The sequence below is a fragment of the Denticeps clupeoides genome, chromosome 16 (genome assembly GCF_900700375.1).
Source record: "Denticeps clupeoides chromosome 16, fDenClu1.1, whole genome shotgun sequence".
Classification (NCBI taxonomy): Eukaryota; Metazoa; Chordata; class Actinopteri; order Clupeiformes; family Denticipitidae; genus Denticeps; species Denticeps clupeoides.
In genome coordinates this window covers 14,561,428-14,576,273 of record NC_041722.1, presented here as the reverse complement: position 1 = coordinate 14,576,273, position 14,846 = coordinate 14,561,428, and the positions used below count along the sequence as shown (strand labels likewise).

The following is a 14,846-nucleotide window of genomic DNA, read 5'->3' as shown; positions in this document are numbered from 1 at the left end:
GGGACACAGTGGTAGTAAGTAAAATTTGAACCTGGGTCTTCTGGTTCATAGGCGAGTGTGTTACCCACTAGGCTACTACCACCTATCTTCTCAAACATTATTAGTAATATCAAAGGGAACTTTTACTTATTTCATTAAAATTCAGAGCAAATAGGAAAATAACAATATCCCTAACTTATTTTGAGTAGTGTATGTTTTGAAGATGCAGGCCTTTCCTTTGCTAAGTGTAAAAAACAATGCTTTCAGAATGCACCAAACGTCATTCATACACTGACTCAGCTACTTAATTTGCAGCATTTGAGCCTATAAGTAGAACCTTCTAAAAGTGTCAATTGCCCAGGGCATACTTATTTTCCCACAGAAATAATACAAGTTTATTTTAGAACTCTAACTCTATTTGTCATCATCATTTCATTATACTTAAAAATGGGTTCAGGACCGCAAGCAGAGGGAGACCGAGGCGCAATAAGAGCTTGGTTTGAACTGTAACCCTGCCCGGAGGCAGCAGCCGCCATGAATGAGAATGCGTGTTGCCAGACACAACAAAAAACAAACAAACCAACAGACCGGTCGAGAAATACTCAAAATAAACGAGTTACTTGAATGTCGTATTTAAATCAAACACTTAAAATGAAACTACATTTTGACTGTCTAAACACACGTTACAGTAGATACATAAACACTTTAGACATTGCATTGTGAAGAAACGAAACGGACCTGGCAACACCTTGCATAGCGCCAAGCAGGAGCTTCTGCGTCGAAGTCCACCAGATGTCGGTGTTGCTCCGTCATCTGAACTGAACTCTGGAGTTTTTTTATTAAATGTCACATCGGTCTCACGCTGGGAGGAGAACCACGGCCGATGTAGCCACCGTGTTCTCCCTTACTCTCATTTAAGTGCGCTGACGGGGACTTTGCAGCGCGGAATCTTACTCAGCAGCAAGGGAAAGGACTCCGGAAATCGACTGCGACGGACAGGTGAATTCATTTCTGTTCTTTTTAAACTTTTATCCACCAATTTATTTTTCAAAACGCATTTATGCGTTTCATGTCGTGGAGTCTGAAACTTAACGGGGCCAGCCACTGATGATTTAGCAGATAGAAAGTATTTTAACCCCCCCCACATAGTCTATTTGCATAGTAATAACAGCAGATAGGTTTTCAGCATTTTCCCATTAAAAAGCAACACCTCTCAGCAAAAAGATAAAGGAAAGAGAGTTGAAGAAAGAAAAGTAAAAAAAAAAAAAAGCATTACAACTGAATTGTGGGTTTCTGGAGAATATAAATAAACTCGGAGGAGAATAAAGTTTCGGCATTCCTGAAATTCCAGTTGGCAGTCCCTCCCTGGCTCTTTGCTTTTTTAGGGATCGGGACACACAGTCCCATTCAGCGGGCAGGACGTGTATGTGGGACGATAGTGGCTGTTTAATGAAGGGGCCTAACCCCAAAACCAGCATAAACACAAGTCTTAATGTGCAAAAAAAAGAAGAGGAATACTGTTATCCAACTGAAGGATGGGCGTGGTGGGAAAATGCACTTCTTTTTGGGAAGGTAGTGATTATGGATTTTATTGTGGATGTGAGAACACATGCCCAGCAGACCTTTACCGCACCCCCCCCCCCCTCCTCCTTTCTGCGTTTTGAACTCTCACTCGGCGCGTTTGATGTTCAGGGGTGTAATTCCCGCCCACGGAGCACATCCCTTATCACTCGGCAGTCAGGAGATCAGACCAAGGAAAGGCTAAATTTGGCCGCGGACAGTTTGCAGAGCGTTTTGGGATAAGGAGGGTGGGTTTGAACCCAGCGTGGCGCGTGAAACGGCAGGGAAGCGGGGGGGGGGGGGGGTCTCTCTTTCTTCCTGTTGCTCAGCTCACGGTTCCTCCATCCGGTGATGGGCAGTAAGCCGTGATGGTCTGCGGCGAGATGTTACTCCGCAGGCCAATTTCATGGCAGTCGGTAATGAAGCTTCTACTTTCCCGGCTGTCTCTGTGGCAGTGTGTGCGGTGTCTTCACGAGGCGTGGCGACGCTGTCTACAATTATCACAAACACACGCCGAAGGCTAAGGAAGCAGCCCCGTAATCAGAAGGCTGCCGGTCCGAATCCCGATCCGCCAAGGTGCCACTGAGCAAAGCACCGTCCCCATATATTTGGGACTATCTCTGTTATTGTCTACATTTTTGGGGTCTACAGTCCCCCCTGGAGCAACTTAGGGTTAAGTGTCTTGCTCAGGGACACAATGGTAGTAAGTGGGATTTGAACCTGGGACTTCTGGTTCATAGACGAGTGTGTTACCCACTAGGCCACCACCACCTATCTTTTCAAACATTATTAGTAATATCAAAGGGAACTTTTACTTATTTCCCAGCTGCCCACCGCTCCCCGGGCGCCTGCCATGGCTGCCCCGCTGCTCGCCAAGGGTGGCGGTTAAGAGCAGAGGACCCGTTCCGCTGCGTCACCGCGTGCTGTGCCGCAGATCTCTCACGATGACAACCACTTCACTTTCCTTGGGAACGAGGAGCCGAGGCATGCGGGCCCCGAGAGCCGGTGGTTTAGATTCCGCGGCGCTGTGAAAATATAGGCGCCTGTGTGTGCTCTGTGCACAGTGAAGTCTTTTCAGGCCTACTAAATGGTGCTACACCGGCGAGGGGGGGGGGCTGAAGTTTTTTTTTTTGCGAGGGTCGTGACGAGAATAAGCATCGGCGTATAAAGGAGAGGCGGCGAGCAGCGACGCTGCGCCGTCACTGTCTCCACGATCTCCCGCCAACCTTGTGCCGCTATTGTGCCTCCCTGTCAGCCTTTATTTCTCCCGACACGAAAGGCCGCGCCAGTGTTATTTCAAAGCTCTCCGGCTCCCTCCGAGCATCCCTCGCTCAGTCAGAGGAAACACACGCCATCTTTTTTGATCTGTGCAGTTAATGGCAGCCCTGTACGCGTCTGTGAACGCGATCTGACCCATACAATTCACGGAACCACCGAAACGTGCGTCATCTTGCCCTTTACCGGCCTAATTCACCGGCAGCGACAAGCGTTCTCGCTCGTAGCAACGAAGGTGTAATTTCTGGTCTGGTGTGGGGCCGGTGAATGTGCGCCACGTGGCAAATTGGAATGGATTTGCTCTGGCTTAGCGACATTTAAGTTATTGGCCACTTGAAATAGTTTTTTTTTTTTCGTTGCCAATATTTATTGAACATTTATTTACTGAGTCAGTGGACGGTACACAATGCCAATACGTTTTTTCCCCGCGATACATCATTTTAAATCTAATAACTCTCTAACTCTTATGCGCACAGCGTACACTGTACATTGAACATGGAACAATACAACACTATAATTTAATATTTGGCTGCAAAATTATCTACACCTTATTTAACCTGTTATGTGACCACTTGTGAGTTGTGGGCATGGGAATATGTACATGTATGTGGCCATCTAATGGTATAACTGTTGTAATACTATAGAGTAATGGTATTGCTATGGTATTACCATTTTAATTTTAATGTTATTTAGCATGCTGTCGAGCAAAATTATGTATTTCTGGGATGGCTTTCTAAAGAATTAGAGTCTCTCCATGAGCTCGCGGGCTCCCAAAATCCCATGCCATTGCTCTCTGCTGTCACAGGCAGACTCGTAACAGCCCATCAGTTTAAAAGCAGCTGTGGCAGCTATGAGACAAGTGTCTTTCTCAGGGTAAATTGCAGGTAGTCAGTTTGATCGGTGAGACGGAGTGCACTGTTTCCGCACTTCATTTCAGTGGATTGCAGCATTTACAAAAAAAAAAAAAAAAGCCAATATGAATCCTTTTAGACCTAATGGGAGCCTGCAAGCTTTAATTGATATGATGATTTGAGCATCGGCTGTTAGAAGAAAATGAGGAAACACAGGAAAGAAACATGTTCATGCAGCCGTATTGAACCTGGTGTCTGCATTGCCATTAATATGCATGAAAAATGTATTCTGGCAGTAATGTACCTCGCTGGTTGGCTTCCCTGTCAGGTAAAAAGGGCTGGTGTCCCAGATGGGGCTCTCGTCGTGGGTTAGTCATGCTCTCGTTGTGCTTGTGTGGGTTTCTTCACGTAGGCGCCGCCGTTTCCTTCCCTCCACGCACGTGCATGTTTGTTGAATTTGCTTAACAAGCCGTGCTGTGGGTGTGATTATACGTGATTATGGTTTGGGAACAGGAGGAATATAGGCAGTAAAATGCTAATTCTTTCAGCGCCTTCAGGCAATTGATCTTGAGGCAACTATGAATGAACATCACACCACTGAATCCTGAGGGAGCATTTTCAAGGGCTGCTAAAATTTCATCTTTAATTAAATGTGTGGAGATTAAGACAGGAAATGAAGTCTTTGTTTACATTCTAGGCGTTGGAATTCTCGGCTCTTTGGGCATCATAATATCCAGTCACCACCACATTGCTCACATCTCACCTTACTCTTTATTTCATGGCCAGCTGGGATGTCTGTTATTGTGTTCTGATGCATATTTGGCCATCATAGAAGAGTCTTCACTGATGATTTAGCATTACGCTTGTAGATTTGTGCCAGCATGTCCAGGTTCTTTCATCCAGGATGAATTTATTTTGTATGTGTGTCAAACTGGTCCCGTCACAGAAAAAATATCTTTTGCACAAATTTCATAAATCACCACTATAATGAAAGGGAAATGATTTGCTCATGACCCTGAACTGGATATGAAGAGGATGCGGTAAATGGCTAAATGAATGAATGGCAGGATGTGTAGCTTCTGACATGCATGCCCTAAATCACCACAGCTCATTTATGATGTCAGATTTTTAAATTATTTAATGGATTCATTAAAAGAGTTCATTTTCAGTGTACATTTACATTGGTCCACGTGTCTCCATCTCCATTCTCACATTGTACTGTGCTTGTTTAAGGAAACCAGGCCATTGTATAATAAACGGATCTATTTTGACGATCTAAGACACGAGTGACATTCAAGTCAAGTCAAGTGAGCTTTATTGTCACTTCAGATACATACAGCGTATACAGTTTCTCTGAAACCAGGCGCTAGATATAAACGTGTTTTTTTTGTCATTGTGATATACACACAATGGAAAAAAGTACATAACTCCACATGTGTTCATTCATAGTTTTGATTCTTTCAGTGAGAATCTACCAATGTAAAGGGTCATTGGTAAAACACATTGAATGAGAAGGTGTGTTCAAACACACCTGTACTGTACATTAATATAATGGCCTGTACTGTACATTAATATAACATTAAGACAAAGTAATGGACTGACATAAAGTGCTTGTGTGTGACATGGACAAACAGGGTTACATAAAGTGCAAACATGGGACACAGGCAATGCAAGAGTAACATCAAAGACACAAATCATGTATACAACAAAGAAGACAGACTGCGCTAAAACCAGTGAAGTGAGTGGCAAGTAAAAATATTGCAAAGATATTGCTGTGTTGTGAAAGACTGGCTTTCCTCAGCCTTTGCAGGAAGTAAAGACACTGCTGGCCTGTGGGTTGTGTTGTGCGGGTGTTGAGAGCCCAGGAGAAGATCTCTACACAGGATCCGTCAGTGTTCAGTGGAGAGTGGTCCCTTCGTGCTCTTCTGAAGTCAACAACCATCTCTTTAGTTTTGTCCACGTTCAGAAACATATTGACCTTACACCAGTCCGTCAGGCTTCTCCTCTCTGTGCGCTGACTCATCGTTCTTGCTGATGAGACCCACCATCGGCGATCTTTATGGTGTTATTCGAGCTGTGCATCGCTGCACAGTTGTGAGTCGCATAGTGAACAGCAGGCCCATTTTCTGGCACTTCTGGATATGCATCTACAAAACACAGGACATGTTTTTTTGGAGAATTTACAGTGGTTGGTTGTATGGACTCATCCATCAACTTTGTAGACAGAAAGTGTCTGGAACTCACTTCCAGGGTGGGTAGTAGCCTAGTGGGTAACACACTCGCCTATGAACCCGAAGACCCAGGTTCAAAGCCCAGTTACTACTATTGTGTCCCTGAGCAAGACACTTAACCCTGAGTGTCTCCAGGGGGGACTGTCCCTGTAGCTACTGATTGTAAGTCTAGGATAAGGATAAGGGCGTCGGATAAATGCTGTAAATGTAAATGTACAGAAGTTCCCATGCACCATGGTCCCAGAGTGGTCATATAATATTCAGTTTTACTGATTCATGCTGTTGTACAAGATACATTTGTATTATTTCTCATTTAACAAGATTCTTATCAAAGTGAAGTAATATTGAAATATGCAGAAATATGTTAATATAATATGTTCGAAAGACAATAAACTTTTATGTCTGCCCTTTTTTTCCCGCTGTCCTGTTGTCTAAACGCCCACAAGCATTAAACACCGTAATTGCACTGGCTCTTTGTATGAGCTGGATAAACAGACATCAGATTGGCATTTAAATCTGCTTCGTAACAATAGACCTTGTAAAAAGCGTTAGATGAAATTTAATTGAATTGAACATTTATTGTCACCCTATTCTGTTCTCTTCCTGTTTTTCCCTTGGTCTTGTGAAAGAGCATGGGCGGTCCAGGAGAATGTGCTTTCATGCCAGTGACATCTAGGCAACTGTGTACTGCACACATTGAAGTTTCTTTTCCAATAAAACCTCTTCAAACATACCTTGAATGGACATTTTTTTCAGATACAGCAGGAGTATGCAAGATTTGTGCAGGTGCCTTCTTTCACTTGGCATTTACTGAAGCCCTTCTTCTACTTCTTTTTACCAGAATGAATAAACTACATTTTAATCCTATTAAAAAGCTTTCAAGTCTTTTCACTTTATTTGTATTACGTAGGTAATTTCAGGTAAATATATGCAGTTTTAGCATAGAACAAAGTGCATCCTGTCCTTTCACTCTCAGCTAATTATGTGGCCAATTTACTCTTTCTATCGGCCCTCACATGGCATTATCTAATGACAGCGCTCCCTATGGTGGCTTTTTTTCCCCGATTGGCCTGGTCAAATCTTTCTGTCAGTGTCACACATACAGAGGTTTTATTAGCCTATTTGTTACATCAACGCTTTTCAGTCATGCACTAATTAATACACTGACACATTGTCAATCTTTAGCTGCTGACAATGATACATCATGGGCAGTGGTGGCCTAGTGGTTAAGGAAGCGGGCCGTTATCAGAACGTTGCCGGTTCGAATCCCGGGCCACTGAGGTACCACTGAGCAAAGCATCGTCCCCACACACTGCTCCCCGGGTGCCTGTCATGGCTGCCCACTGCTCACTAAGAGTGATGGTTAAAAGCAGAGGACACATTTTGTTGTGTCATCGTGTGCTGTGCTGCAGTGTTTCACGATCGCGTTCACTTTTTCACTTTATGTTATGTATTCCATTTTACATAACCTTTAAATTCAAGACTGGATTAAAAAAATCATATGTAAAAATACATTTAACCTTGGTTTCCACTGATGAGGGTTATTCACTAGAGAGAAGGAAAGTAACAAAAAAAGCTGATGAAGGAAGGCCTGATTATGATGAGCATGTATAATGGCTGGATGATAAGTATTACAGTTGATTGTATGTGATTATATATTAGCACATTGCAACCATATATTAAATAATCATTTGTTGCCAGTGCTAGTCAGCTGTGTGACGCTTTTTCCCACGATGAGCTCAGGTAAAATTCTCAATTTCACTCGGATTTGCCCTGCATTCTCCTTGCAAAGAGGAGAATTATTTTATCAGCATAATGTGCTTTAATAGATGGTTTGCATCATGCATAATTGTAGCCTTTTACATATGTAGGTGTTTTGCTGTTTGGTCCCAGTGCAGTAGCAATAAATCATTTATTATAACATAATATTAACAACATTACAAGAAAGATTAGTACATAATTAGTCATCTCTGCATCTCTTGCGCATATTTGGCTGTGTGGGGGTTTAAACTCTCATGCATAAAAAGCCACCCCAGGCCTGTGATAAACAGTGAAGAAATTAGATATGTGCAGCAACATCATGTTCACCAGTCAGTCTTACAGAACTATTATACCACAAACAAACATCATCTTTAGGCATCATAGCACCGTGAGGTTAGAGGGAGGTGTGCAAGGTTTTCACTCACTCACACTCATCATCCTGAACTGCTTAGTGATATTACTCGCAGCTGACTGAGCCCATCCTGGTACATCATGTGGAAAATTCTCAAAATTTTCTCACTCAGAAAATAACAACCTGAGTCAAAAAAGTGCAGCAAGCTTCTTTAATAGAGATGAAGCAGTCGTGGCCCTGTGGGGGAAGCTCACTCTGCTCGTCCCATCATGGTCTCATATACAATATTTGTGTCCAACCCTTGTTGGGCTGGCCATTACTATGTACTAGGTGTGGTCATTGAAACATGGTGGCTCTTTGATGCACACACAGGGACTCCCAGTGAGAGCTTCTGCAAACATGGCGGATCCCAGTGGGAGTGAAACCCCACGTATTCCATCACTTTTAATTGGCCATATCAAAAGAAGAATCCATGATCATGTCAATCTCTGTGGACATCCCTTATATCCTATAATATGGTTTATCATAATATCAATTATCGCTTTTAATTAACTAGACCAAAAGAACGATCAGCAAAACATCTTTGCAGACATCCCGCATATCCCATCATGCCAAGTGCCTGTCACATCATGCCAGATTTTTACCAGCTGTGCGCACGTGCGCCGTGAGTTCAGAGTGTTGGATGCGCTCCAAAGCATCAGCAAGTTCACAGGGAGTTCACCATATAACTGTGTGCATAGGCTCACAAAAATACACAATATTGTGTTCACTTGGTAACAGGTGCATATAAAATGTGGTTTGTAATACAAACATGAATAGAGAATACATACAATGATAATAAAAATGTTAAAACAGTTAGTAATATGAAATATGTATATATTTGGTATTAATATGGGTAATATTTGTATTACTATAGAATATATGAATAAATAAATGGGTATTAATATGGGATATATGAATGTATATAAAGTGGCTATTAATTGGGAATATACGTTCCACACACCAAATGTATGGAGGTTATTATAAGTGTGTGGGTTACTGCTTTGCTCAGTGGCACCTCAGTGGCACCTTGGCAGATCGGGATTCGAACCAGCAACCTTCTGATTACGGGGCCGCGTCCTTAACCGCTAGGCCACCACTGCCCCACACGCTGGTGTTAGCACGTTTTTAATCATGCAGATTGCATGGATGGAAACAGACAGGTGTGAATGAATGTGACTGCTGTAAATTTTTTAAAATGTCAAATTTAAGAGGGAACCTAACACTTTTTTTTTAGCACTTGGAAATTACAATCTCTCTAAGCAGAATGGTTATGTTGAAACCAGAAAACTTATTATTAGACAACAGAGTGAAAAACAGAGTGACAGTAGAGGCCATATGGTGGTGTGGCGGTTAGCGTCATGGCTTCACACCTCCAAGGTCATGAGTTTGGCGTGGGTTTCCTCTAATTCTCCAATTTACTCTAGCCATCCAAAAGGCATGTACACTAGGTGGATTCAAGACTCTAAATTGTCAATAGATGTATGAGTGAATGGTGTGTGTGCCTTGTGTTGGCCTGGTACTTTCCCGGTGCCCAGTTTTTGGTAATGGATATTGAGTGAGTGAGCAAAGATGGATTCAATATTAAAGATTGTTGTTAAATAAATTATAAGGTATAAACACAAGATGAAAACTATGATTTACAACATCATTAAATTTTTAGAGATCCTTATTTAGCAGAAATATTTTACATGGCATCTGTTTGAATATTGCAATATCTGTCAAGGCGACACCTTGGTTCTCAAACTGTTGTACGTGTAGTAGACCAAGAGTCTCTGACAATATTGACAATAATTTTCAACGTATGCTGAATAGTGGGGCAGTTTTGGCTTACTGGCTAAGGAAGCAGGCTCGTAGCTAATCCCAAACCACCAAGTTACAGGGTACCATCCTCACATTTAGCAGTGGTGGCCTAGCGGTTTAGGAAGCGGCCATGTAATCAGAAGGTTCGAATCCCAGGGTGGTAGTAGCCTAGTGGGTAACACACTCGCCTATGAACCAGAAGACCCAGGTTCAAATCCCACTTACTACCACTGTCTCTCTACCATTGTCTCTCCCCAGGCGCCTGTCGTGGATGCCCACTGCTCACTAAGAGTGATGGTTAAAAGCAGAGGACACGTTTTGTTGTTTCACCGTGTGCTGTGCTGCAGTGTTTCACAATGACAATAACTTCACTTTTACCTCACATTCTGCCGCTTGGCCGCCTTTCATGGCGGCCCACACATTTCATGTACTGTGCTTGCTATGTATCACAATGACAAAAACCCTATTACTTCACTATATAATATCGTCAAAATAGTACAATTAATATCCTCCCTTATTTTTTGTTTGTAGTATTAACAGTGAACGAGAGCCAGTATCAAATTTGCAAAAAGTTTCAGAATCTCTGCAGTAAATGATAATGGTATTAGTGATTGAAATATTATTATTTAGGCCGACAGAGAGACAGACTTTCGGAGAGATAGACGGGACACGATATGGAGATACAGGAGAGAAGCTAATCTGTATGCGGCGTGAGCGCTGACAGCTCGTGCTTATTTGTTTGTGTTTCACCTGGGCCGCGGTGTCGGCCGTGTTTGTGCAATTAGCAGTAATGACAGGTCTGCCACTAGTTCCGCCACAGACGACATTATTAAAAGTGCAGAGAAACATCTTGCACTCGCTCTGCCATTATTTACCTCAGTGGTGTCAATGCCTCTGTGGCTGCTTGACTTATTTCGGAATTAAACCGCCAGTTGTCTGGGGTATGAGCAACTCATCATATACTTGCTTTAATCAGACGGGAGAATGTGCAAAAGGGAGAATAAATATTAAAAAAAAAAGGTCTTCACCGCATGAAGTCACATGGCTCATCGTGTATTAAAACGTTCACATTCTGAAGGTTGCTGGCCTTCAGTGAAATTCCTTTCTGCATTTCTTTCATCACATTGATTTAGCGATTTGGGCCCCTCTCTGCTTTGTATTCTTTCTATGAAGTTGTTTCTGTTCTCTGTGAGCTGGCTTGTTCTCGAGAAAAGACAATATGCAAGCATCTCTATGCTGGGGGCTTTTTCACTCTTCATTAGAGTCTCAGAGTCTAGTTCACAACTAAGATAAACCCCAAATTGCTTTACTTCTTTATAATTCACAATTGGCACAGATGGCATGGATAATTGCCACGGTATGCATGAGACGCCCATCTGTATTCCGAGCACATCTGTTATTAAATAATAAAACGGTTTGCATAAATCATGAGAAGTTAGTCAGAGTTGCAAAGATGTATGAGAAACGCTGTTTTTCTCGGGTTGCTTTACCAAGTGCCCGTTGGGGCGCTACTCGAAACCCAGTTTAAGGCTCTGCTCCCAGTTTAAATCCTAATCTTCATAACCCCAACCTAAAAACTGTAACCTTAATCTTTTTAGCCGTTATAATTAAAAACCTAAAAAATATTCATTTGTTCATAACCCTTGAACACAGCTCATTTCATGTGATTACATGTTTTTTTCATATGGTTTGATTCTGTTTTTCATAACTTGGTGGCTCAGTTACTAAATGTTGTGCATAGGCGAAGTTTGAGAGGAAGACAACACATCCCGCCACTTCTAACTTTGATGCTAAATATATTCCCAGCATCCCACACTTTCACTTGTGGTAATTCTCGCATCTGCCACCTCTTCCGCCTCTTCCTTTGCCGCAGGAACGCGCCACAGTCCACGTCCACCCACAACTCCCTGCCAAGCTCATCATCCCACCCGTCCCGTCCTGTCTTTCCCATCCGCCAGTGTATTCTAACTGGTGTCTAGTCTGTGATAATCAACCATTCAGTTACCTCAAATCATGATGTACTTGTTGCAGACAAATCATTGACATTTTTATAATCATTGCTTAAGAACTAAAATCATAAATTTGTAAAAGTCGTTTCAATAAACAAAGCGGAAACAGCGCGGTGGCGGAAATACAGACAGTCAATTTAAAAATACGTAGCATGCATGGGATATCATTAATGCAGACTAACATATAAAGGGTCTTAATCACCCTTACCTAACAGGCATCACTTGTGGGTGATTAGGGCCCAGCACACATATGAATGGGGGGCACCTGGCTGGCCCAGGGCCGCCTAGGCATCACAATACCATTGACACTTTCATTGATTCTGTGTATTGACGTATTGACACTAAATGTTCCAACCATAATTTAGTACATGCACTCAATCTTTCAACTATCATTGCATATCTATAAATACTTACACACTCCATTTGCTTAGATTTTAATTTTGGTGTCATCTGATCTGACAAATGCCTCTGTACAAAGCACTGCTGGAAATCAAAGGAAGCGATTTTCTATAGAAAGATGTGCGTGATTTTTACAGTAACCTTCACACGTCTTCGTGCATTATGTTATGTTTTTGTGATAAAACAACCTGAATCTTGAGTCTTACTTACTGACAATCAGTTGTTCAGTTGAAAGAATGAATGGATGCACAAAATAACAAATGAATGAACATTCTGTCATGTAGCAAGTAAGTGGAGAACAGACATCAAACGGGTCATTCAAGTGAACGGTCAAAAAAAAAAAAAAACTAGATCAAATCCTACTGCGCTGGGAAAGGTGCAGGATTATACTTCAGATAAACAGGGGATAATATGCAATCTGCCAGAAAATAATCTTAGCAGTCTGGGACAGAGATTTTGCATGTGGTCTAGATCTTTTGAGAGATACCTTATCCTTGTACAGATTTTAACCCATGCCTTGCCTTCCTTGTTTCTAGGCTGCTGTGGTGTCAGCTATTTTTTGTGCATCTAGCATGTTTATTTTAGATCTGTTATGTTAGTGCAGAATTAATATGCAACTGAGTGGTTGTTCATTTGCATATGATTGTGTGTGTGTGTGTGTTCTCTGCATGAATTTCCCTGAGGTGTATATACACAGTGAATGTGCATGTTTAGGAGAATGAACCTTGCCTGTTTTTTACTCGGTTTTAAGGCCCTGAACATTGATGGGATCTTGTCCTCTAATCCCATGTTGAGACAATGGGTCTGGGATTACTTTTGCATTTAGCCACCTTTACACATGATGTCTTTGTCTGCCAAACCAGACTGTTCCAAACCCAACCCCCAGTTCTAAATCCTTCCTGTATCCCATAGAGGGGAACAGATGCTACCCAGAGATGGATATCAAAATCTAACAATGACTATCTGCCTGCATACAATTTTAATAAAATCTGCATAATGTTATATTTGTAGGACACTCTGTGGGCTAAATGTGCATACCACAGCTGTCAAATCCATAAATGTTCATTAAGTCCAAGTCAACACCTTGTTCCTTGCAGTGTGTACTGTTACCATGAAGGGGTGTGCGTAGATCATATTCCACTCTACTTTCCTTATTATTGCCACCTCTTCCTCAGTTAAATGGTGCATACAGTACACACTTTGTCTTAAAGACAAAGTGATTCATCAGATGAGACCTTCTGGCCTTCATTGTTTGCTATTTTGTGCAGTTCTGCTGCTATATTTGCCCATTATAGATGCTTTCAATGGTGGACAGAGGTCCACATGGAAAATCTCAGTTTGCAGCTACACAGCATCATACACACTATATTCATACAGTTTTCTGACCCATGTAACAATTACAGTTTTTTTTAACCTATACTTTTGAACCCTGCCAAATGGTGCAAACTGGGGTTTTTGTCTGGGAACTATTGCTCGAAATAAAGCTGAATTTAATGTATGAAATGTTGTAATTTCAAAGACATGGGTAAGGATTATTTTTGCCTCTGGCTCATCCTATATCATTTGACACCATTGATGGACACTTTCAAAACAGAGTCCAGACTCGCTTGCTTTGAACATGCCTTCATTTATTGACAGCACTCGTAACGTGTGTGTGTGTGCGAGAAAGGTTTGGAGTGAATGAGTGAGTGAATGAAGCATGGAGAGGCACACAGTGACAGAAGCAATGAGGCCTGATCTGAGACCTGATCTGACAGAATTTTGATTGGCGCAGAAGCAACCCATAGTTTGAGAAACACTGCTCTATGGCATGGGACCAAATGACTTAGCCTTCAGTACGTGCAAGCGCTGATACTCTTGGGCACCTGTGATCCTGTCACTGGTTCACATGTTTCCATCTTTGGATGATCTTTTGTAGAAACATCCCAAAAGACGTATTGTTTGATGATGAAGCAACCCAGTCATAGGTCTCTTGTCACAATATATAGGGTGGTAGTAGCCTAGTGGGTAACACACTCGCCTATGAACCAGAAGACCCAGGTTCAAATCCCACTTACTACCATTGTGTCCCTGAGCAAGACACTTAACCCTAAGTTGCTCCAGGGGGACTGTCCCTGTAACTACTCATTGTAAGTCGCTCTGGATAAAGGCGTCTGATAAATGCCGTAAATGTAATGCAAATGTAAAACAATATGACCCTTGTCAACATGCCATTTTAATGAATGTGAGTGAGTGTTCACTCTCCTCCTCATATATTCCATCCCTTCACAGGTGTCACAGTAATGTGAAATTCCATTTTGTTCACTTCACCTACCATTGGTTTTAATGTTATGGCAGTGTGTATAAAAACTCATTTTCTCTCCACCTGTGCCCACATGTCATCATCGGAGATACTTTAGCATACGACGTCCTACCTTTCAGAATGATGTGCCATTAAGTCACTGATTAATAGGCTGGAAGTGCAATTTCAACTGCAAAAGCAAAAAGCATGAAAGATATGCAGCACTTGTGTAGACAGTAATAAGAAATGTTGTATGGGAAGAGCAGATATGTAATAATAGCTTTTCTCACTTGAACCTTTCAATTG

General features: G+C 42.0%; 1 protein-coding gene across 1 annotated transcript in view; it reads left to right on the top strand.

Moving 5' to 3' along the window:
- The first annotated feature begins 846 nt into the window (after positions 1-846).
- The window catches only part of tspan4a (tetraspanin 4a), a 58,146-nt gene continuing 44,146 nt past the window's right edge, over positions 847-14,846 (top strand). The window contains exon 1 of the mRNA XM_028956931.1: positions 847-978. The gene's annotated coding sequence lies outside the window, so the exon portion shown is untranslated. The remainder of the gene's footprint in view (positions 979-14,846) is intronic.